Here is a 22,397-nt window from a genome sequence, read left to right as displayed (position 1 = left end):
CTTGCCCTGCTGGATTTATCCCATCTCATCCTGATCTTTCCATCCCAAATCCGGGAATCCAGCTTGCCCTGAAGGTTTTATCCCATCCCATCCCATCCCATCCCATCGCATCCCATCCCATCCCATCCCATCCTGAGCTTTCCAGCTGGAAGAGGTCGTCAATCAATTCCCCTTCTTTCATGCAAATACAAGGAGGGGAAAAAATGGGAAAAGCAGGATTTATTTGCTCAGCAGGAAATATGACTGAGAGGTGAGCACGGCCTGCTTGGAGCAGATAAAGGCGCTGGAAAAACACCGGGAGCACCCGGAGCCGGCGTTCCGGGCAGCCGAGCATCCAAGGCCGGGGCGTTGGGATGCAAAGTTGATCCAATTACGGATGAGGCTCGTTCCGTCGTGTCCCTCTTCCCATTTGAATCCAAATCGCTGCTCCCTGCTCCCTGGCCTGGCGGTGGGAAGAGGGGGCCGAGCCCCCAAAGCTGTTTGATTTGGAGCCGGGAATGTTTGCCCAAGAGCGGGAATGCAAATGCGATTCCCGCCGCCGGATAAATTTCCATATCAGCTCCGGCTCACATGGAGAGAGTAAACATTCTGTTTATCTCGAGTGTCACTTGATGATTCCCGGAGAATATCAACCTGACCTTGTGCAGACATTGGAAAAGCGGGAATGAAATATGGAGGTGGCCACATACAATTGACTCCGGCAGGAGGCGTCGGAAAAGCCGGCGTAATTCAGGGAGCGGGGTGAGACAGCGGGGTCGCCGCAGGAAAATTGGGATAAAATTGGCCCCAAGGAACGGCTCCGCCCTTTGGAGCCGGCTCCCTAAATCACAGCTCCGCGTTCCAGGGAGAAGCCAAACTCTGGGCGGGAAGGGCAAATTTAAGTGGGAAAATGAGGGTCGAACACAACACAATGTTTGGATACCCTGGGACCTTTTAAGCTCTGGGACGGAGTTTTTCCCCTTTCCTGAAGTTTATTCCTGCTCTTTAATCGCTGGCACCCGGGAAGAATGGAACTGGGGGTTGTACAGGGAATTTCTGCACTGCTGCTCCCCTGGGGATTGGGATTTTGGGGAAGCAATATGGAGCTTTAACAGCGAAAAGTGTCGTGGTTAATGGGGAAAGTCAGTGCTTCATGGGGGAAATTCCATGGATATTGGGGAAAATTCCATGGATAATGGGGAGATTTCTGTGGATAATGGCAGAAAACTCAATGGATAATGGGGGAAAATTCAGCTGTTAAAGAGGGAAGCTCCAGTGGATAATGGTGGAAAACTCCATGGATAATGGGGGAAATTCAACGCATAATGGAGGAAAATGGAATGGATACCGGGGAAAACTTGATTAGCGAGGGAAGATGGAGTGGATAATGGGGAAAACTTGGTTAGCGAGGGAAGATGGAGTGGATAATGGGAATTCTTCCCCTGCCCACAAATCCTCCCAGGCTCTTTCAACCACACTGAGTGTTTTTATTCCCTGCTCCATCCAAAGGGAAAAGAAGTTTGGAAAAGAAGGAGGATTTCTTCCCTGATGCTGCTTGAAGGAATTACTTTGGGTATTTAACAAGGAAAGGAGTCAGGACTTCCCAAAAAAATAAGGAATGATGGGATCTGACATCTCAAAGCACAGGGAAGCCAAGCTTATTTTCCCAGGTAACTAAATCCATGGGGAACCCCGGTGATCCCGGAAAATCCGAGTTTCCTGCGTGGCACGGGACCGACAGGACACGAGCAGGGGGATTCAGGGTGGGTGCCCACCCTGGATATGGGAAAAGCTGGAAGGATCCCGGGATGGAGCATTCCCGGCTCTGATCCCATGGGTTCGGCACAGACAAAGGCTGGAGAGGGAACAAAAGGCGGAGGGAAATAAAGGAATTCACAGCACCTGTTTGGGATCAATTCCTGCCTTATCCACATCCCAGACCTGTTGGGGAAGGTTTTGCCATTACAGTTTCCCAGGATTTGTATTCCTTTTTAATCCATCAGCATCAATTATTGAGGGAATGCTGCACATCTCAAAATCTTGGTGGGGATGGCTCCAATCCCCCTCAGGTGCCAGAACTGGGGTGAGTTTGGGAAGAGAGACCAAAACCAGCCTGTCCCGAAAAAAATCCAGGGAAAATAAACCAAAGTGGATAAAAAGGGCTCCTGCCCAGCCTTGATCTGTTCCCACCTTTTCCAGGGAATATTTGCACTTCTAAAAGGCAGGACAAGGCCAGAGAATCAGGGATTTGGGCTGATCCCAGGAATTCCCTGCTGCTGCTTTGTCTCAGGGCAGCCACGGAAAAGGGGGACTTCTCCTGGTGGGAAGGGAGGGATGGATCCTCCTTCACCGAGGGAATCGTTCTCCTGGCTGGAAAAATTCCCCTCCTATCCCTTGGGATGCTGCATTTAAATTAGAAATTCCAGAGAGGAATAAAAAAGTTCCTGGGAGAAACACCCAGAATTCCCAGCTCCTCTGCTGGCCACGTTTTCCCGGAATTTTGAATCCCGAAGGAGATTATTCCCCTATGGTTTCCCTGGTTTTTTGGAACCAAGGGGGTTCCTGATGCCAAAATTCCCATGAATCGGAGTGGGGATGATCCCTATGGATCAACAGCATCCAGGATGGTCCAAACCTTCTTCAATCCTCTTGTTCTCAGGAGGTTTTCCCAAAGTTTGAGGAAAAACTCGGCTCTGTGGAGGCCACCCTGGAGCAACCTCTGTGTCATTCCACCCGGGAACCCAGTTCCCAGTTCTTCCCTTGGCTATGGAACTGGCAGAATCCCACCAATCCTGCCAGTCTCCCAAAGCCATCCCATACCTGGAAAAAGAAGGAATGTGGCCGCTCCCGGCTGGCAGCATTGGAAGCGTTGACCTTTTTCCCTCATGGAATCTGCGGAGTTGCTGGCACCACCTCAATTCCTGCTCCCTAATGAAGGAATTTTCCTCTTTTTCAGGGAATTCTGATCGAGCCAGAATCCAGCGCAGGAGGATGGTGCCATCTAAAGGAACCGGAGCACACGGAGAGCAGCATCTGTGGATTCATTCCCTCTGCTTCCCGAAGGAATTTCGGATGGCTGTGGGGTGGTTTCACACTTAGGGATAATGAGGGCCCTCATTTCAATGGAATTTGCTTATTCCCGACAAAGCTGACATCAGGGGAAGTTTCCCACCTCACTCCTTTTTTCCGGTGTGGAAAATCCAAGGGGATGTTGGATGTCCAGGATCCCCAGTGCAAGGAAAGCAGGGCCATTACCCAAATCCAAACTGTGTGATCCCACAGGATTTAAGATCAGGTTTTGGGAATGCAATACCCAAAGTGGACAAGCTGCATCCCGCCCCAGGAGCTGCACTGGAGCATCGGGAATAATCACTGGCAACCAGAACCATAAACTCCAGCGCTGAATTCCAAAAAGTCCACTTGGCACACGCAGCCAACAAGCCCAAACCAATCCCAGCATTCCAGTTCCACCTCTTTTTTGGACTGGCCACACGCCATGAAAGGAACAGCCAGGATTTATGGAGTTGCCACAGAATTCCAACAAGGTGGGACTTCCTGCCAAATTCCAGCTGCGGGAATTCCTTTGTTAGGGCAAAGAATGAGTTTTTCCCGTCTTTTCTCTGTTCCAAGCTCTCTTCCCAGGTTGCTGAACTCCGAAGGGATCAGACCACCCGGGACGAGGACGTCACGTCCGTGTCATTAATCACCGGAGTTACCTTTCCACCCAGAGCGTTCCCTTTGTCGGAGCCTCGCCGGGGGATCCTGGAAAAACAAAGGGACACCACCCCGCAGGGCTGAGTCAACACCGCATTCACCTCCTTAATCCACAGCCCAGGCTTAGCTAAGCCCGGCTCTAAACCTCCACCGAGAGCTCCAAAGCACGAGCCGGCCTATCCTGCTGCGGATAATTGGCATTTTATATGGGATGATGACAGAATCCATTGAAAAAGTTTTCCTGGGAGTCCCAAAGCCACGGCTGCGCATTCCGATCTCCGGTGGCAATCGGGAAGACGCGCCGGGACACGCTGTCCCATTAAAGTTTGGCTGTGGAGCAACAGGAGATGAAAGACCTGGAATCCATCGTTGTCAGCCATCCAAAGCACACAGGATACGGATCGGGAAAACAGGTCCTGACAGGATGATCCTATTTTTAGGCAGCTGCTGGAGGACAAAGATGTGGAGTCAAGAGCCAGAGGGTCTGGAATATCAGGGATATATCCATCCATCCATCCATCCATCCATCCATCCATCCATCCATCCATCCATCCATCCGAGGAACTCATGCCAGTCTCCTTGGGAATGGGATTCCCTGTTTTCCAGATCCAGCACTTCTTAGGTTCCACTGGATCCACCGTGGAATCCTGGATTGGTTTGGATTGGAAGGGAGCTTAAAGCTCATCCCATTCCAAACCCTCTTGCCATGGACACCTTCCACTATCCCAGGTTGCTCCAAATCCTATCCAACCTGGCCTTGGGCACTTCCAGGGATCGGGCAGCCACAGCTTCTCTGGGAATTCCATTGCAGTGCCTCCCCATCCTTGCAGGGAAGAATTCCTTCCATAATTCCAATCTTGAAGCTTCCAGCTCCAATCCAATCTTCCACACAGCCAGGTCCTCTGTTCTCCGGAATGCCGGAGCCTCTGCAGCAGCATTCCCAGCATTTTTGCCTGGAAGTGTCAGTTGGGGATCCTCGGCATAGTCCCACCTACCCGAGCCTATTTGCAAAGTAAATTTACTCGGGATTTCCGATCCCTTGGAAAGTTTTTCCTCCTCTATTGATTTAAAATTACCGGAGTTGACATTAGGAACAGCTCAAACAATTAAAGGGAGAAGATAAATAACTGCATCCAGGTTCATTTTCCAAAATGCAAACACACGGCTCTCCTTGCTCCATGATCCCGCAACGAAGTGCCGTGGAATTGGCCGACGCGTTTCCAACGGATAAAACAGGATTTTGGCCAAAAAAAATCCAGATTTGCACTCAAAAAATCCAGGTTTTCCCCCCAAAAATCCAGATTTGCACCCAAAAAATCCAGATTTTCCCTCCTTGTGCGAGCAGCTCTGGGTGTTTTGAGGGACACCTCCCTGATGGAATTCCAAGAGTTGGAATTTGATTGGGAAAGGACGCAATCCACGCCGTGCTTCCCGTCACCGAATGTACCCCAGGGAATGCACTCGCTCCCCAAGATGCGATTATAAAAATTGGCTTTGGGATAATCCCATTAGGATTTAAAAAAAGGAGGGAATAACTGCAGGGTTGTGTTGTCAGGTGGTGCCAGAGGGCTCAGGAAGAGTGAGTTTGGGAATAACCAAGGGATATCCTGAAGGAAGAACAGAGAAAATTAACTGGAAGTTGATGATGATGATGACACCACAATTTCATGGAGAAATGGGAAAAGAGGGACATGGAAAAACAATAACAAATAATGCCCAGCTAGGAAAAGGGAGGTGGGAAGATCAGGATTCTGGGAAGCAGGACTTGGAGCCAGGATCCTCTGGAAGCGGGACAAAGCCGAGGAGAGCCGGTCGTGTGCCGCAAATCCCAGTGCTAAAAAGCCAGGAGCACTTGGAATTAATTGGGGTGTAAGTTATGGATGAAGCCCATCCTCAGGAACTCCGGGCTGGGTGCACAAAGATCCACAGGTTCTCAGGGATAATCCCACAAAACCTCATCCTGCGGCTCTTTGAAGGCACCTCCGGTGCTCAGCGATCCAAGAGGAGAGCGGCGTCTCCCGGTGGGCCGAACGTTCCAAAGGGAGCTCCGGCCTCATCCCATTCCTCCATTGGCTTCCCAAGCTGGATCCGAAAGCGGACGGACTTGGCGGAATCCGATGGACGTCACCCCGTTCCCAATAATTCACCTGCCGGCATCCCAGCCCACAGGTGGAAAGCTTGGACTCTGCCCAGGGACTGGGAAGCAGAGCGGGAAAATTGCAGGGAAATATTATTATTATTATTATTATTATTATTATTATTATTATTATTATTATTATTATTCAGGTTACTGACAGAAAACATCATTAATAAGATTTAATAATAATAGTAATGTTAATAATAAGAAGAATTGTTATTATAATAATCTCCTTATTATAATTTTTCTTGTTTTAATGATATTAATATTTTATTGATATTCGTATTATTAATTATATACACATTATTAGTGATCTTCATATTATCAACATTATTAATTCAATTTTTTTTTTCTGCCTGCAACCTGAGCAGAAACATTGCAGGGAAATGCTGGATTATTATTATTATTACTATTATTATTATTATTATCATTACCATTATCGTTGTCATTATTATTTGTCATCATCATCATTTTTAGCCCTATTATTGTTTTAATGATATTCATATTATTAATGATATTCATAATATCAACATTATTCATTCACTTTTTTTTCTGCCTGCAACCTGAGCTGAAAAGTCACAGGGAAACTCATTAATTAATTAATTTTATTTATTTATTTATTTATTTTTCAGCCTGCAATCTGAAACTTTATTATTATCATTATTGTCATTATGTCTATTTTGTTATTATTATTATTATTGTTATTATTGTTATTGTTATTGTTGTTTCTTCTTTTTTCTGCCTGCAACCTGAGCTGAAACATTGCAGGGAAACGTTTGATAAGCTGTTATTACTATTATTATTATTATTAATATGATTAATATTATTATTATTATTGTTTAAACTATATTAATGCTTGAATAATATATTAGCTAATTGAGAAGCTGTTATTATTATTAAAAGTAATGATATTAATCTTATTATAATTATTATTATTGTTTTAACCATATTAATGTTTTAATAATATTGCTATTTGAATGATACTCATATTATTAATGATATTCGTGTTATCAGCATCGTTAGTTCAAACTTTTCCTGCCTGCAACCCGAGCTGAAAAGTCACAAACTTATTAAGTAATTAATTAATTTTATTTATTTATTTATTTCTCAGCATGCAACCTGAAACTTTATTATTATTATCATCATCATCATTATATATTTTGTTTTAATTAATCATTATTATTTATTACTATTATTCTTATAATAATTCTAAACTTTATTATAAATTGTCGTAATTATTATCAATAATTCTTAATAATAATTCTTAATAATAATTATTAGTATCTTAATAATTATTACTATTTATAGTCTCTTCTTCTTGCAATCTGAGCTGAAACATTGCAGGGAAACATTCGATAAGACAGTAATAATAATAATAATAATAATAATAATAGATAATAACTTAGTAGTCACTGCTAATAATTATTATTAATAATAATAATAACTGCTATTGATAGTTTTATTATTATTATTAATATTTTTCCGCCTGCAGCCTGGGCTGAAATATTGCAGGGAATTTATTATTATTATTATTATTATTATTATAAGGAAAGGAAAGGAAAGGAAAGGAAAGGAAAGGAAAGGAAAGGAAAGGAAAGGAAAGGAAAGGAAAGGAAAGGAAAGGAAAGGAAAGGAAAGGAAAGGAAAGGAAAGGAAAGGAAAGGAAAGGAAAGGAAAGGAAAGGAAAGGAAAGGAAAGGAAAGGAAAGGAGGAAACCCTTTGGAATTGTGCCTTTAGACAAAGCTTGGTGTGCCTGGGAATCCCCCGGGCTGGGAGGCACTTCCATACACCAGGAATTGGAATTGCCACCCTGGGCCATGGGCGTGGAGAGTGGAAGTGCCGGCCCTGGCTGTGCCTTCCCCAGTCTCCAACTGGGAGAACCATGGGGGCCATCCCAGGAAAACCTTGGCACAGGTGAGATGGATTCCAAAATTCCCTGGAAGCAGGCGGGATTCACCCCGGAGATCCCGCTGGGAGCGGCTCATTCTGCCAGGAATGCTCCCACCCCCTCCAGATGAGAGGGAATCCTTGGAGAGCAGAGCGGGGTCCTCACCTTTCCCTGTCCTTTCGGTTTCCTGGGACAAGCCAGGAATCTCTCCGGCCAAGTGCTCTCTGTGTTTGCTGAGCCATTATCCATCCCTTCCCGGCTCCCGAGGAGCTCCCAGGGAATCCAATCACAGCATTCCAGAGGCTTTCAGCCTCTCCTCTGGGCAAACACGGCCATCCCAGCCCACTTCAGGATTCCTCCTTTTCGCTGGAGTTCAATATTTGTGGAGCCTCTTGGGAAAACACCGGGGCACGGCTGGGCTTGCACAGGGAAAAGCATTGGAAAAGAGGGGTGCTGGGAAGGGGTTCCCTCATCCCAGCCAGTGGGATTGGTCATGGAAAAGGCAAATCCAGTGGAAACCATTCTCCTTGGAGCTGACTCCATGATGCTTCCCGTTGGAGATGTCCTATAAAATCCTGGAATGGTTTGGGTTGGAAGGACCTTAAGTCCCATCTCATTCCAACCCTTTTCCATGGACACTTCCATGGGACACTTTCCAGGGACACTTCCATTAATCCAGGTTGCCCCAAGCCCCATCCAGGGATTATCCAATGGTCCCATAATTCCTGGCACATCCTTGGAAAATGGAACCTTATCCATGATCAGACTTGGCTGGTTCCAAACCAACCAAACTTCCTGGGGGATTCCATCAAGGAATCACCAGGTGCCGAAAGATCCCCTTGGAAATCCCTTGGACACCTCCAAAACTCTGAGCCCCACGAGGGGCTGGAGTGGGAGAGGGTTGGGAAGGGAAGCCTGGAATTCCAGCCGGATTTCATGGAACGCGCATTTCATGGATCCAGCATATTCCCTCTTGGCTCCATCCCCAGCGAATCCCAGGGAAGAGGCACCCCCGGGATATTGGGGCAACATCCCCCATCCCAAATAAAACCAGCCTGTGTTAGAATTCCCGCTTTATACAGCCCTGGGGATCGTGATCCTGGTGCCATGAATTCCCTGGAAAGGTGTCAGTGGAGTTGGATCCGGTGGCAGCACTGTCTCCAGGGAGAAGTGACCTGGAATAATCCAAAGAAAGAAATCCAAAAGTGGATGTTTCAACCACAAAAAAAAAAAAAAAAACAAAAAACAAAACAAAACAAAAAAAAAACCAAAACAAACCTCTTTGGGATTGGGAATGTTTCCCTGAGTCAGGGAATGACAGGAGGGCACAATTCCACTATTCTGGAAAACCACAAATCCTTGGAATTCTAACAATGGCTGAAGCAGGTTGAGGGGAATTTTTTTCCCTTGGCTTGGCCACAGCCAAAACCAAACCTCCAAAGGAAAGTGGGATGGACAAAGGAAGCTGGAATTCCACCCCAAAAATAATGGAATGCTGCTGGATGGATGGGGATCCCCACTACTTCCTTAGGATCTGATATTCCATGTTCCTCTCCCAGTAAAAGTGATAAAAAAAGAGGAATGGAGGCTCTTTCTTTATGAAGGTCCTGGTCACTATTCCCAAACTTTTCCCTCTGCTCCCTCTTCCCTGTGCACATTATGGGATGATCCGTAAATTTGGGAGCCACTGGAGCAGCAGAGGAGTTCCTGGAGAGCGACAGGGTGGGAACTCGGGAATGCTGCTCCTCGTCTCCGTCTTTTCCCTTCCCCGTGGGGAAAACTGGAGCAGATTTTAAGGTGTGGCTCAGCAAAATACTGGAATTTTTCCCATTCCCACTTGGAGACACCCAGGATTTCAGTGGATTTCCTTTTCTCTCCATGGATTTTATTTGTTTAAAGTGCTGAGTTTTAACTAAATTAACTCTTAATTTAAAAATTAATTAACTCTTGATGACCGAGTTATCACTAAATTAAGGGAAAACTCCATGGATTTTCCCTGCTGAGAGTTTTCCCGGTTGGAAAACCCTTGGAAAGGGGAGAAATCCCAGCCCGGCATGAAAGAAATCGCATTTCTCTCCCGTTTTTAATGGATTTAATATTCCTCGGATCCAGCGAGGTCTTTTCCTCAGCCTTCTTTAAATTCCAACCCTTTCCCAGCCCGTGTCGAGAGTATCCAAAGGTTTGCCAGATGCTCCCTCCAGTGGGCGAAGGATCGCAGAGCAGGAATGCTCCGGTTTTCCAGAGGAGCTGGGAGCACTTTGGGATTGACATCCAAAGGTTCCGACTGCTTTTCCACGACAGAATTCCTTTTTTTTTTAGGATCTCTCACCCATCCATCCCTACGGAAAGTGTGGCTGCCCCATCCCTGGAATGTCCAAGGCCAGGTTGGGTGGGCTCGGAGAAATCTGGGGTAGGGGAAGGTGTTGGGGTTGGAATAAGATTCCCTTTAAGATCCCTTCCAACCCAATCCATCCTGGAATTCTGCCACCCCCTCCAAGCCTTAACTGGGAATTTCACTTCCTAAAGAATCCACCCCAAACCAACTCTTCCTCGCAGAGCCTATATTCCACGAAAAATCCTGGATTTGCCACCTTGGAACGGCCACAACCCTCCTTGTTGCTCATAAATCCCAACACCGGCGGCTGCCAGTGGGAATGTTTGGTTAATGAACAATGGGAAAGGCATTGTTTGGGATTTGGGAAGCGAAGCGGGAAGAATGGCCACGGTCAGCAGCATTCCAGGATTCCGGAGGAACACCGGGAGAGCACCGTGACCCATCCAAAGGCAGCCTTCCCGGTAAAGTGCCACTGTGCTTGGAATGCCCTCCTGATTCGGGATTTATGGAGTGCTCCAGGCTCGGAATTGGCCTTGCAGGGGGGGTCACGGTGCCTGAGGAGGTTGGATCTATCCCAAATCCATGGATCCTGAGAAAGGGGGGCATTTCTTGGACACGGCGAGCCCGAGGTGTGCGTGGGGAATGTCATCCATGTGTTTATTTATCCACGGATTTATCCCGTCTCCCTCTAACCCTCAGCATTCCGTGCAGCCGCTATCCCGCTTTCCCTAAAAGAGCCAATTCTTCCCAGCTTGGAGCGCCTCAGGAAGAGGCTGTTTTCCCGGGAATGCCGTGTCCATGTGCGGGATGGCAGCGCCAGACGGGTTTAATTTGGGATCACGGCCTCTGTCATTCCTGCTGGCATCGCATTCCCGGGAACAATGGAGCTCCCTCTGCTCCAACAAGCACCTCCAGCAGGAGCGCAATCCACGCTTTTTCCCCATTCCCGCCCCCCGCCTTCCCCCCCTTCCCAAGAAAACGCCGTTTTCCCATTAAGCCTGCAAGCAATTATCTGGGATTAGCAGCAGATCAAAAGGGATTACTTCCAGGATTGTTTTCCAAGCCCTCAGGGAAGGCGGGATGCTGATACCGAGCGTGCCGGGATGCGGCGGGGGTGGGTGGCGGGGGGGCGCCCGGATCGATCCCAAGGATTTCCAGGAGCCTCTGTCCCGACTTTTGTCCGCTTCCATGGTGATTTTGGGGCAGATCCACAATTTTCCCCCCACTGGGAAGGGGCATCGCTCCTGCTCCAAGCATTCCAGCGGGAAAACACTGCCTCCGTTTCCCCACTGGACGGGGGGAATGGAATTCCCTGGGAAAACTCTTCGGAACATCCACCACGGATTCCTTAAAAACCGAGTGTTGTGCCTCCTTAAGGGGCAGGAAAAGAGGGAGTCTTTGGAAAAGAGGGCCAGAGGTGCTCCCGACATCCGCACGTCTCCATCCCGGTGTCCCAAAGCAATTCCTGAAACAACAGCCTGGGAAGTGGTCAAAAAACCACACCTGGATGTAAGGAGATTCCGAGGATGATTCCCGGGATCTCACGGCCCCGTCCGCACTGATCCCACTCCCTTCTCCCGCAGGATTTAGTGGGATGGGGATTGTGGTTAAACCAGGAGCATCCCGGTGCCTGCGGAACTCCATGGATTTAAGATCCAAAGGCTCCGTCAAGGGTGGGAATCATTTGGATGGAGCGGGATAAGGAGGCAGCTCCACTCGGATCATCTGGGAAGGGAAGGGAATGGAGCTGGGAAGGAGCTGGAATACCAGGAGAGAGCTGGGAAAGGGGCTCAGCCTGCAGAGAAGGAGACTCCAGAGGGACATTCCCACTTCCCACACCTCCCTGCCAGGAGGGAGCAGCCAGGTGGGACCGGGATCTGCTCCCAGGGAGTAAGGGATGGGATGGGAGGGACCGGCTTCAAACTGGGCCAGGATTGGACATCGGGAGGAATTTCCCCACGGAAAGGGAGGTCAGGCGTTGAAATGGGATGGATCCCCATCCCTGGAGGTGTCCAGGGAATTCCTGGATGTGGTACTCAGAGCTCTGTTGGGGATCGGACACGGCTTGGATTCGATCCTGGATTTTTTTCCAAAATAATTCCGTGATTTCCTTCCCTTACTGTTTCTCCCTACCTCATTCCCTATCCCACCCCAACTGACGATCCCTAATTTTCCTTCTTTTCCCCCAAACCAACCCTTCCTCGGCCAGGTATCCAAAGCCAGCGGAATTTTCCTTTGGAAAAAAAAAAAAAAAGAAAAAAAGGCAATTTCCATCAGCGCCGTCGCCGCTAATGGCTCCTGATCGCATCGAATTCCCACAGCAAATTCCCGCTAATCCCGTTTGTCTGGGCTGCGCTGCCTGAGGGAAATAACATCCATCCGTCCCCTTTTCCCGCTTGTTTGCCAGGACTCCTCCAATAAATTTTAATCCCACCATTTATCTTTGTCAACGGAGAACAAGGAATCATTTGCGGGAGAGCAAACGGAGCAGCGGGAGCCTGGAATTATTAGCCAGCGGAAAGCAGGTGTTCCCCGATCCCGCCGTAATTTCCTGGCAAAAACTGGGATCGTTCTCCTGCTGCATCCCAGCGCCGGCGACGGGAGCGCAGGGAAATTCCAGGGGTTTGGATTTAACCGCGCCAGGGGCGAGGTGGGAATAATCCCATACGGTTATTTGGTTTTTGTTTAGTTTTTTTGTTTTGTTTTGTGGAATATTTTGGGTTCCTTTTTTCCCGGCCGTTTTTCTGGGGACGGGTGCCTGGGATTCTTCTTGGAGTGATGGATCCTGTGTGGATCCACGCAGTTTCCAGCCAGAATCCAGGGAACGAACACCCCTTCCCTGCTTCTTCCCTGTATTCCCACCGCTCCTCCCGATCCCGCCCATTCCCGGTGTTTTGGGGACAAACTGGAACTGGAATCCCGCTGGAATCCCCCTGGTCAACTTCCAGCCCCTTCCCTGTATTCCCACCGCTCCTCATTCCCGTGTTTGGGAGCTCTGCCTGGTTTTCCCCCATTCCCGCTGTTTTCCCGATGCCTTTGGAGACGCATTCCTGCACTTTTTGGGAAGGGCCATCAGCAGCCACCTCTAATTGGGGCTCCGGAGCCGCTCCTGCTATTTTTTTTTTTTTTTTTTTTTTTGAGGAATTTTTGGAAGCCTGGCTTAAATGGGGCTTTAAATGGGGCGTCTTAATGAGCCTCATTACAGCAGATCCCGGGATTTAATTATCCCGGGAAGGGAAATTCCCGCGGCCGCAGCCACCCCCGTGTCACCCCTCGTGTCACCCGCGCCCCATAAAGCATTGGAATGAGGCGCATTCCACTCAGGAATTCGCTTTCCCTCAGCGCTGTCACCGGGAGCGGAGGGTGCCGGGAGTTATGGGGTGCGGGGGACACGCGTCCCTGTCCCAAATAAATCCCGGAAAACCCCGGGATTTTAATAAAGGCCGCTTTATGGAGCGGCAGAATCCAGCGGCGCCTTGGAATAACCGAGTGCCGCTGCCTTGGGATCAGGGGGAGCCTCCCGGGAAAACCCCAGCGCTCCCCACTCTGATCCTTTCCACCTTATTCCCATCCAAAAAATCATGCAAACGGCGCCTGTCGTGCCCAGCGCCACGGAATTCCGGGCTCCTAAAACAACAAAGGGAAGCGATTCCTAAAGGAAAAGTGTATCCCAAATCTTTATTCTCATTTTTGGGCCTTTTTTTCCCTCCAGCTGTTTTCTCCCACATCCCGGGAGTTCGGGAAGGGCGGGAAGCAGATCCAGGGATTCGTGGCTGAGGGGACAGGGATGGGTGGCGCGAGGGACATTCCAAGGTTTCTCAGGAAAACCGGGAGATCCTTCGGCTTCCCGAGCTCCTCCCGAGCCCAGACTCAGTGGGAAACCGGGATTTAGGAGGAGGAAGCGGGATAGAGGGAGGCCATGGACTGCGATCCGCTCCCTCGGCGGCTTTGGGCGATGTTTTTTTGGGGGAATTTCAACATCTGGGATGAGCAAACTCATCCGCAACTCCCTCTGGAAGTGCTCTCTCGCTAAAAGTCACTAGATGGCGGCCTAAGGCATCCTTTGCCTTTGGAAAAGCCGTGGAAGTCGGGAATGCCGCTGCTGCCCCCCCCCCCCCCCCCCCCGCTCTCCCGCCTTTCCCGGATTTTTGAAATCCTGAATTTCTGGCAGACCGACGGCTCGGGGTGGAGGGCGCCTCTGGATCTGCTTCATCCCAGGATTTGTGCCCGGGAATAAAGGTGGGCAGCGGCCACAAATCCCAGGAAGGATGAGGTTTTCCAAGGGGAAAAAAGGTGGCTGAGGGCGGGAAAGGGACTGGTCCTGCCGGTGAGGTAAAAAATGCTGGAATTCCCGGATTTGGGCCAGGTCGTGGAAGTCCGTGGCCACTCTGATGGGAATTCCTGGTCTTCCCTTTACTCCTCGTCCACTTTCTGTGGGTCTTTTCCTGGGCTTTTTCATGGAATTCTCTGAATGTCGGGTTTTAGTTTAGTTTAAAAAAAAAAAATGGGGGGGAATTTTTCCTTCAGGGGAGGATGTTTCCCAGGAACACGGAATTCCTCGAGGGCTTTCATCCCATCGAACACAGATTTTCCCAAAATTATCCCTTTTATCCCTGCAAAGGACAAAAAAGCTGGACATGGAGAAGCCTTTCCCAGCTTTCCCATCGCTCCAGTATTCCCAAAGGAAGAGCCCTGGAGTCCTATCATTCCATAACCTTTTGCTTATCCCTAATCCCTCTGCTCCAGGCTGGGCTTTCCCCTGTTGCTCCATTTGAAATTCCGGATTTATCCAGTGAGGAAAACTCATGGAGCTGATCCGTGGAGCTGCCGAAGTTCTGGAGCTCCAGCGCCACTGGATCATCCCTGAATTCCCTCTGTTAACTCCTGCTGGATATCGAGTTCTTCTCCTGCTATTCCCAAGGCAAAAGGGAAACATTCCATGGGATGCAGGAGGTGCTGCCCATCCCGGGATTTGCCTGGAATGGGATGAACTCAGGGAGCGCATCCTTCCCGGGCTGGAAAAATATCCCCCGGCATTCCCATTCCTGCAGGCAGGGAAAGGAATCCACGAACACCTCCCCGATATTTCACCTGGCTCCCAGCAGATCGGTTTTATGGGAATGGCGACTCCGGGAACAGGGATTTTGTGGAGGTTTGATTCCCTCCAGATGTTCCCAGTGCCTTTGTGGATGTCAGGCAGGATCCTCCCACTCCCTGGAATGGGATTCGGGAAGGGCAGAGCCTTCTAGGCCTGGAATATCCATTCCCTGAGGAGAAAATTCCTTCATGGCCTGGAATATCCATTCCCTGAGGAGAATATTCCTGCTAGGATTGGAACATCCCTTTCCTGAGAGGAATTTTCCTTCCCAGCCTGGAACATCATTTCCCTGAGGAGAATATTCTTTCCCAGCCTGGAATAGCCTTTTCCTACGGGATTTCAGGTGGTTCCAAAACTTCCTTTGGACACCCAGCTCACAGATGTCAGGGTGATGAACTCCAAACTCCCGAATCCATAGGGAAGTGCGCTCCCAATCCTATTCCTGGCACAACCCCATAAAGCTGTGTCCTATCCATGACCAAAGAGAGGCTGGAAATGAAAAAATCCCCCCAAAAAGAGTCCGGGATGTGCCAGAACTTTCCCTTTTTATTAAAATCCGGAGGGCGGCTGAGGAGGGACCCACCTGGATTTGATTTCTCGTCATAAAAATTCCAATAATTCCCCCCAAAACAATTCCCGAGCGCTGGTTCCAATCTCCTGACCCTAAAGATGGATTTTAAAGGCACTTGTAAAAGGTGGAATATTCCAATAATTCCGGCGCAAAATTCCAAGGTCATCTTCACCTTTTATTGACAGGAAAAGGGGAATGTGGAGAGGACTCTATTTCTATTTTTCCATCCTTTATTTTTTTCTCAGGATGCAGCAGGTCTGGATAAAGGATTTGTCAAGGAGAAGGGAAAAGGGAGAGAGGCCCGGGACTTGGAATCGCTGAGGGAGAGGGATCCCAAGGTTTGGAGTCACTGGGAAAAATGGGCAGGGAGAGGGGAAAAAATAAGGAAAATCAGGAAATAGTTGGAATTTTAAGGGTTTGCCCTTAAAAGCCCTTAAAAACCAGGAGGATAAAATATTAATTTAATAAAATAATTAATAAGGGATTTGACTTACAATTGCTTTAAAACATGGGAAAATGGAATAAAATAAGGAAAATTAATTACAAATAATTATCTAGGAGGTTAATCTTTAAATTCCTTTAAAACGTGGGAAAAGGGAACAACATAAGGAAGTATTAGTTAAAAAGGAATTAATAAGGAATTTGATTTTAAAGGATATTGATGATTTTAAATTGGAGTAAATCAAAATTAAAATAAAATTAACTTTGAATTTAATTTGAAATAATTTTAAATTAACTTCAAATTAACTTCAGATAAAATTTAAATATAAATTAAACATACATTAATAGGAAATAATTTTAAATAAAATTGACATTAAATTGAAATTAAATTTGAAATTCATTTAAATTAGATTTCATTAAATTTAAGCTGAAATAAAATTAAATTTAAATTACATTTAAAATAAATGTTGTTTAATTTAACTTAATTTTAATTATATTTAAATATGAATTAGGCATATTTTATTAAATTGTTGGATATTAATTATGTTTTAATAAACTCTATTATTTTTATAAAATAAATTAAGTGGTAAATTCAATCATGGTTAATTAAGTAAATTAAATTTATTTAATTTATTTAAATATTTAATTGTTTTAATTAATTAATTCAATTAGTCAGAGAAAAAAGCCCCAATTTAATTTAGACCAAGAGCCGTATTATTAATTTATTCCTAATTTTTAAATTATTTCCTATTTTGCCCACATTATTAAAATTTGCATCCAGGTAGGAGCTAAAATTCCCTTTCTGGGACTGCTGGGATAAATCCCAGTGGGTATTTCAGAGCTCCCCACCCTCAATGATTATTTATTAATTTTCAATATTTTATTAATTTAATAATTTTTAAATAATTTTTTATTTTAAAGCCTTGTTTTTAATAATTTTGGGATCTGGGAATGGCTCCTTTCACTTCCATGGAACCTCCTCCCCCCCAAGGAATGAGGAAAGCTGGAATTCCCTCCAAATCTGCGAATTTCCTGGCGACATTTTAAACCATTTATAAATCTCCTGGATTTTAGGAAATTGGGATTAATTTTATGTCAGCCTTGCAGGAACGGGAAACCCGATGGGAAAAGAAATGGAGGGAAGGGGTCTTGTGGGATTTGCATGGAATAACAGCTGGAAAATCCGAGTTAAGGACTGCCAGAGCTTTCCATTCCTATAATTCCCCAACCACCAGCTGGGAATTCCTTGGGATTTGTGTTATCCATCAGGACAACCTAAAGTTCCAATGCCACCTGGTGCTTCCAGGTTGTTCCCAGCTAAAACTCCATCTTTCCAGGAACTCTTAATCCTAAAGAGATTTCCCCCCTCTTTCTCCTTTTCCCGCCTTTTCCCTCCTCCATTTTCCTGGATTTCCCTGTCTCTTCCACACCAAAGAAGCAGAGGGACTGAAAATCCCCCTGGATTGGGATTTTTACCTATGGCAGCCTCACATCCAGCTCCAAATCCCCCGGGAATGGGAAAGACTGGGAAGAGACAGAAGTCCCTCCAAAGGCGTTTGGCCACCCAACTGCCCGGGAGAATTCCCATTCCCAGCTGTCCCGCTGAGGGAAACAGCGAGGTGTTCTTTTAGGGCGGATGCTCAGGAACGAAATGCAGCCACGCGAGGCCAACGTTGTGTCTGAGGAGCCTTTATTGGGAACAGAAGGGAAAAGGAAAACGAGTTGCCCAGAGGAAAGAGGGCTGGCAAAGAAGGAAAATGGGAAAGGGATGGTGGGAGAAGAGAGAGGAGAGCGCCCAATGCACAGCTCTCTGAGGCAAAGCCCGCGGTGCCCGGCGCTCTCCGCAGGCCAGGGAAACACCAGGACCGCAGGAACCTTCTGGGACCGTCTCGCTGAGCAGCGTTTGGTGTCCCCCGCTTGAGGAAACACCAAAGACATCTTCAGCTCCGGCGGAATTCCCTTCCCAGCCGCGGAGCTGTCAAAGGCAGCGCCTCAGCGGTCAATGGCGGCGCGCCGCAGCTCCCGGGGCACGTGGCGGCCAGCGGCGCGCCCCGATGGCGTCATCTGCCAGCGCCGCCGCTCCCCCAGGACCCGGACACGCGAGAGAGCCCGCAGCAGCAAGGCCGAGCCCTGCCGCGGCGCTGCGTGATGACGCCATCGGGCAGCGCCGCCGCCCTCGCAGAACCCGGAAGAGAGAGAGAGCGGCAGCCGCAAGAACGACCCCTGCCGCGGCTCTGCGCCATGACGTCATCGCGCAGCGCCGCCGCTCCGGCAGACCCCGGAAGAGGGACAGCCCGCAGCAGCGCCAAGCCCGCCGAGCCAAGCGGCGGCGCTGCGCGATGACGCCATCGGGGCGCGCCGCCGGCCACCACGCCGCGCAGCGCTGCCGCCATTGTGCTCCTCTCCGCCCTCGACCTCTGCCCGCAGGTCCGCGGTCCGGGCGGCCGAGCCCCGGTCTGTGTCGCCTTGAGCGGCGTGCCGGTGCTCCCCAGGCGCCTCCAACCCTGGCACGGAGCGCCTGGCGCTCTGAAGCTGTGCCGGAAGGCGAGACGGCGGGAAGGACGGGCCTCCGCGCCGCCCTGCCGCCAAAGCACAAGCACGCCTTTGGGCTCGTGTTTCCGCACTAAGCAGCGCCCGAGAAACACAGCCGAGGTGCCGCTTTGCGGCAGGGCCACACCTCCTCACACATTCTGTCTTGGCACACTGCCACAGAAGGGGCGGAACAGCTTCCCCGAGCAGGGTCACACCCTAGAAGTCCCCAAAAGCTCTCCCCGGGAGGACACAGCTCACAGCACTTCCCAGCGAGGGCCGCGCCCCGTAAAAATCCTCCCGAAATGCCCCAGAGCATTCCTTGAGAGGACACAGCTTGAATCACCGCGGCAGGTAGACGCAAAGGGCTACAGATACGGGGGCAGAATGCTTCCCAGGGAAGTCCTGAGCTGCCCCAGAGAGCCGCTGCTGGCCAAGCCTCAGGGGCAACAGCGCAGTCCTTAAAAAAGCAGCGCCATCTCCAAAAGCAGCCAGCCCAAAAGCCAGTCCCCAAAAAAGCCAAAGGCACAGGACCCAAAAGCCCCTCCGCCCCCAAAAAGCCGCCTCTCCGAAAAGCCTGAAGCCAAAAAGCCCCCCAAAAAGCAAAGGGAGTCCCCAAAGCCAAAGCGCGCCGCCGTCTTGGGGTGCTCTGGAGATGCCCAGTCCTCCTCCCAGGCCGGAAAACATTCCCAGGGAATTCCCACTTCTGGGGGGAAATCCTGTTTTTCCCAGGATGGGGAAAGTTATCCCAAAAAAATGCTTTGTGCCGTCGGTTCTCTCCCATCAGGAGAAGGAAATGTGGGACTATTTTTTCCCTTGGGATGAGATGGAACTTCCCTACAGGAGCAGTGAAATCACTGGATACTTTAAAATATTAAATCCGGCTGGAACACTTGGCTTTAATATCCTAATTCTGTTATTCCTGGATATTGAGGAAATCCAGATGGATTGGAGGGATGCTGCTCCCACGGCAGCAAAGCCGCATCCCAGAGGGTGCCGCAGCCTCTGGCACCCGTTGTTCCCTAAAATAATTCCTAATGTGGAATTCCCAGCCTTGGGAAGGTGCACTTTGCTCCAAGGGCTGGGCTGAAACTTGGGATTCGTTGGTTCAAATCCTGCAGATTTTATTGCTGGGAGCAACAATCAGAAATGCTCCCAGTTTTCCGGTGGCACGAGGAAATCTGGGAGGCTCCAAGCACCTGTTCTGGGCACCTTGATCCCATTTGCCAGGGAAAAGCGGGAGTGGGGTTTGACTCCGGAAGCATCTGGCTGCATCCCTTTGCATATCCCAGGGATCCACCAGGAAAGCCCCCTTTGGGTAAGGGAGGGGTCGGGGTGGGATGGGCAGGGCTGGGGCTGTTCCGAGCTCATTCCCAAGTGTCCCGGGGGGTTGGAATGGGATGATCCCTTCCAAGGGCAATCCTTCTGGATGAATCCTGAAGGAAAAGTGGGAAGGCTGGATAATGAAGACCTCTCCAGGCATCTGGCTCCCATTTGGAAGCAGCGCTGGGGATTCCAGGTCCAGCGGGATGTGCCGGAGTCTCTGTGCATCCATCTGTTTTCACACGGCCGGGAATGCTGGAAGCCTCCAACCCTGGAGGATCGTAAATCCCGGCTCTGCTTTTCCCGGCCCTCCGCAAACAATCCCGAAATTCAGCCCTGTCCAAATCCCGCACAAAGGCCGGCTCATTCCCGGGATTTATGGCCTCCCGGGAAGCGCTGGGTGATTAAGGCTTGGCCACCAACACGGAGCAAACAGTAGGAACTCCAACAGCTCCAGCTGGGAATGTGGGCCGGGATTTACCAAACAAATCCGGGAGAAATCCATCTCTGTTTGGAAAAGCGGGAGATATATGGCATGCCTGGGTGACTGATCCGGCTCGGGAACGTTTGGGAGGGTTGGAATTCCGAGTCGGATCCGAGCCGGGTGTAGCCAAGGCAAATATACAACTCCAGGCAAGGAGCTTTTCCAAGGGTAACAACAACATTCCTGGGCAAGTGAGGTCATCCCGAATTTTCTAGGTTGGAATTAAAAAAGCTGAGGGAAAAAAAATCCAGTTTTTTTCCCCTGCTGGAAAAATACAGCAGGGGAAAAAAGTTGGATAAAAGATGTTGGAAGTGACGGACAAAAACCCGGGAGATTGGGAGGGAGGAGAAGGTGCTGGTGGTTTGTTTCCAGGGATTAAAATTGGATATTTGGGAATTTTTTTGGCTGAGTCCCGTGTTTTCTTGACTTAATTAATCTGTCCCACTCACCAGCATCCCAGTTCTTCCCAAAAACCCTGTTGGAGATGGAAAAGCAAAGGGAGGGAAGGGAAAGTCCACTTGGATGGATCCAGGCTGGGTCCACCTTTCCCTCGGGATGAGCAGGGAAGCGGTGCTCCAGGATGGTGGGATCACGGGATTTCTGGGATTGAACAGCGCTGGAAAGGGGCATTCCGATGGATCCCAGCATGGAAGGAAGGAATGATGGGAAGGGGGATCCCGGGAAAGTGCCTGGACATGGCTGAGGTGCACCAGGAACATCCTGGACCTATCCTTAGGGAATCCCTTATTCCACGGCTCTGCCTGCCAGGAGTGCAGAAGAACCACGGAATGCTTGGAATTCCGTGATCCTTAAGGTCCCTCCCAACCCAAATCGCTCCAGTTTCTCACAATCAGTTAAAAATCCAGATTTTTCTCTTTGATTCCCATGTTTCCCTGGAATAATCCTGCATTGGGAAGGCACCGGAGCTCCATGGGTCTGGAATTCCCTTTTCCCAGGGAACAGAACCCCCATGGCTCCCGTAAAATTCCCGGCAGCCGCGTTTACGAGGTGCGAAGCCGTAAAGCAGCTCCTGAATTTTCCACACCTTCCTCCTCCTGCTCCGGAGGCCGATGCAGCACTGGGAACTTTTTCCTCCCAGTCCTCAGCATTTATTTCCCGGTGTTCCAACATGGGGAGCTGATTCCCAGCACAGGAATCCTAAGGACCATCCCGTGAGGGTGGGCAGGGACACCTCCCATGATCCCAGGTTGCTCTAAGCCCCGTCCAGGGATGGGAATTCCAGGGATGGGAAAAGGCTTGGATGGCAAAGTCATCCCAAAAAAATCTTTGTGCCATCGTTTTTCTCCCGTCGGGAGAGGGAAAATGTGGGATTATTTTTCCCATGGGATGAGATGAAGCTTCCCAAGAGGAGCAGTGCAATCCCTGGATGGTTGAGGCTTTCCAGGAAGGAATATTTGCCTCAGGAATGCTCCCGGGAGCAGGGAAAAGCGAGACTGGGAAGAGAGACAAATGAAATTAGCTGGAATTCCTGGCAGGAGGGGGAATAGGGAAGCACTGATGGAGATCCAGGATCCTGCTGTAATTCTATCCACAAAGTGATCGGGAAAAAAAGGATAAGCAGCATCCGGATGGAAAGCGCAGCTCTGCCTGGCTTGGAATTCCGGCTCCGATGCTTCCAGACCCCACGGACCTCTCTGGGCTGCAGCTCCCGGGATTAGGAGCTCCCAATCCCAGTTATTTCCAGCCAGCCCTGTATCCAAAGGCAAGGGTCCCATGCCTGGCACTAATCTGGGGATTCGGGAATCCTTGGAAGTTTGTGGGAGCCACGTGGAATCCAAGCTGCTGCAAATCATTCCCACTAGCACCGGCAGCTCCAGGTTTTTCCTGGGAATTCCTGGCTTGAGTGGCACCAAACCCATCCCGATCTAAATTTAGGG

Source organism: Aphelocoma coerulescens, chromosome 3 (assembly GCF_041296385.1).
Source record: "Aphelocoma coerulescens isolate FSJ_1873_10779 chromosome 3, UR_Acoe_1.0, whole genome shotgun sequence".
NCBI classification, from domain to species: domain Eukaryota; kingdom Metazoa; phylum Chordata; class Aves; order Passeriformes; family Corvidae; genus Aphelocoma; species Aphelocoma coerulescens.
This window is presented reverse-complemented; position numbering follows the sequence as displayed.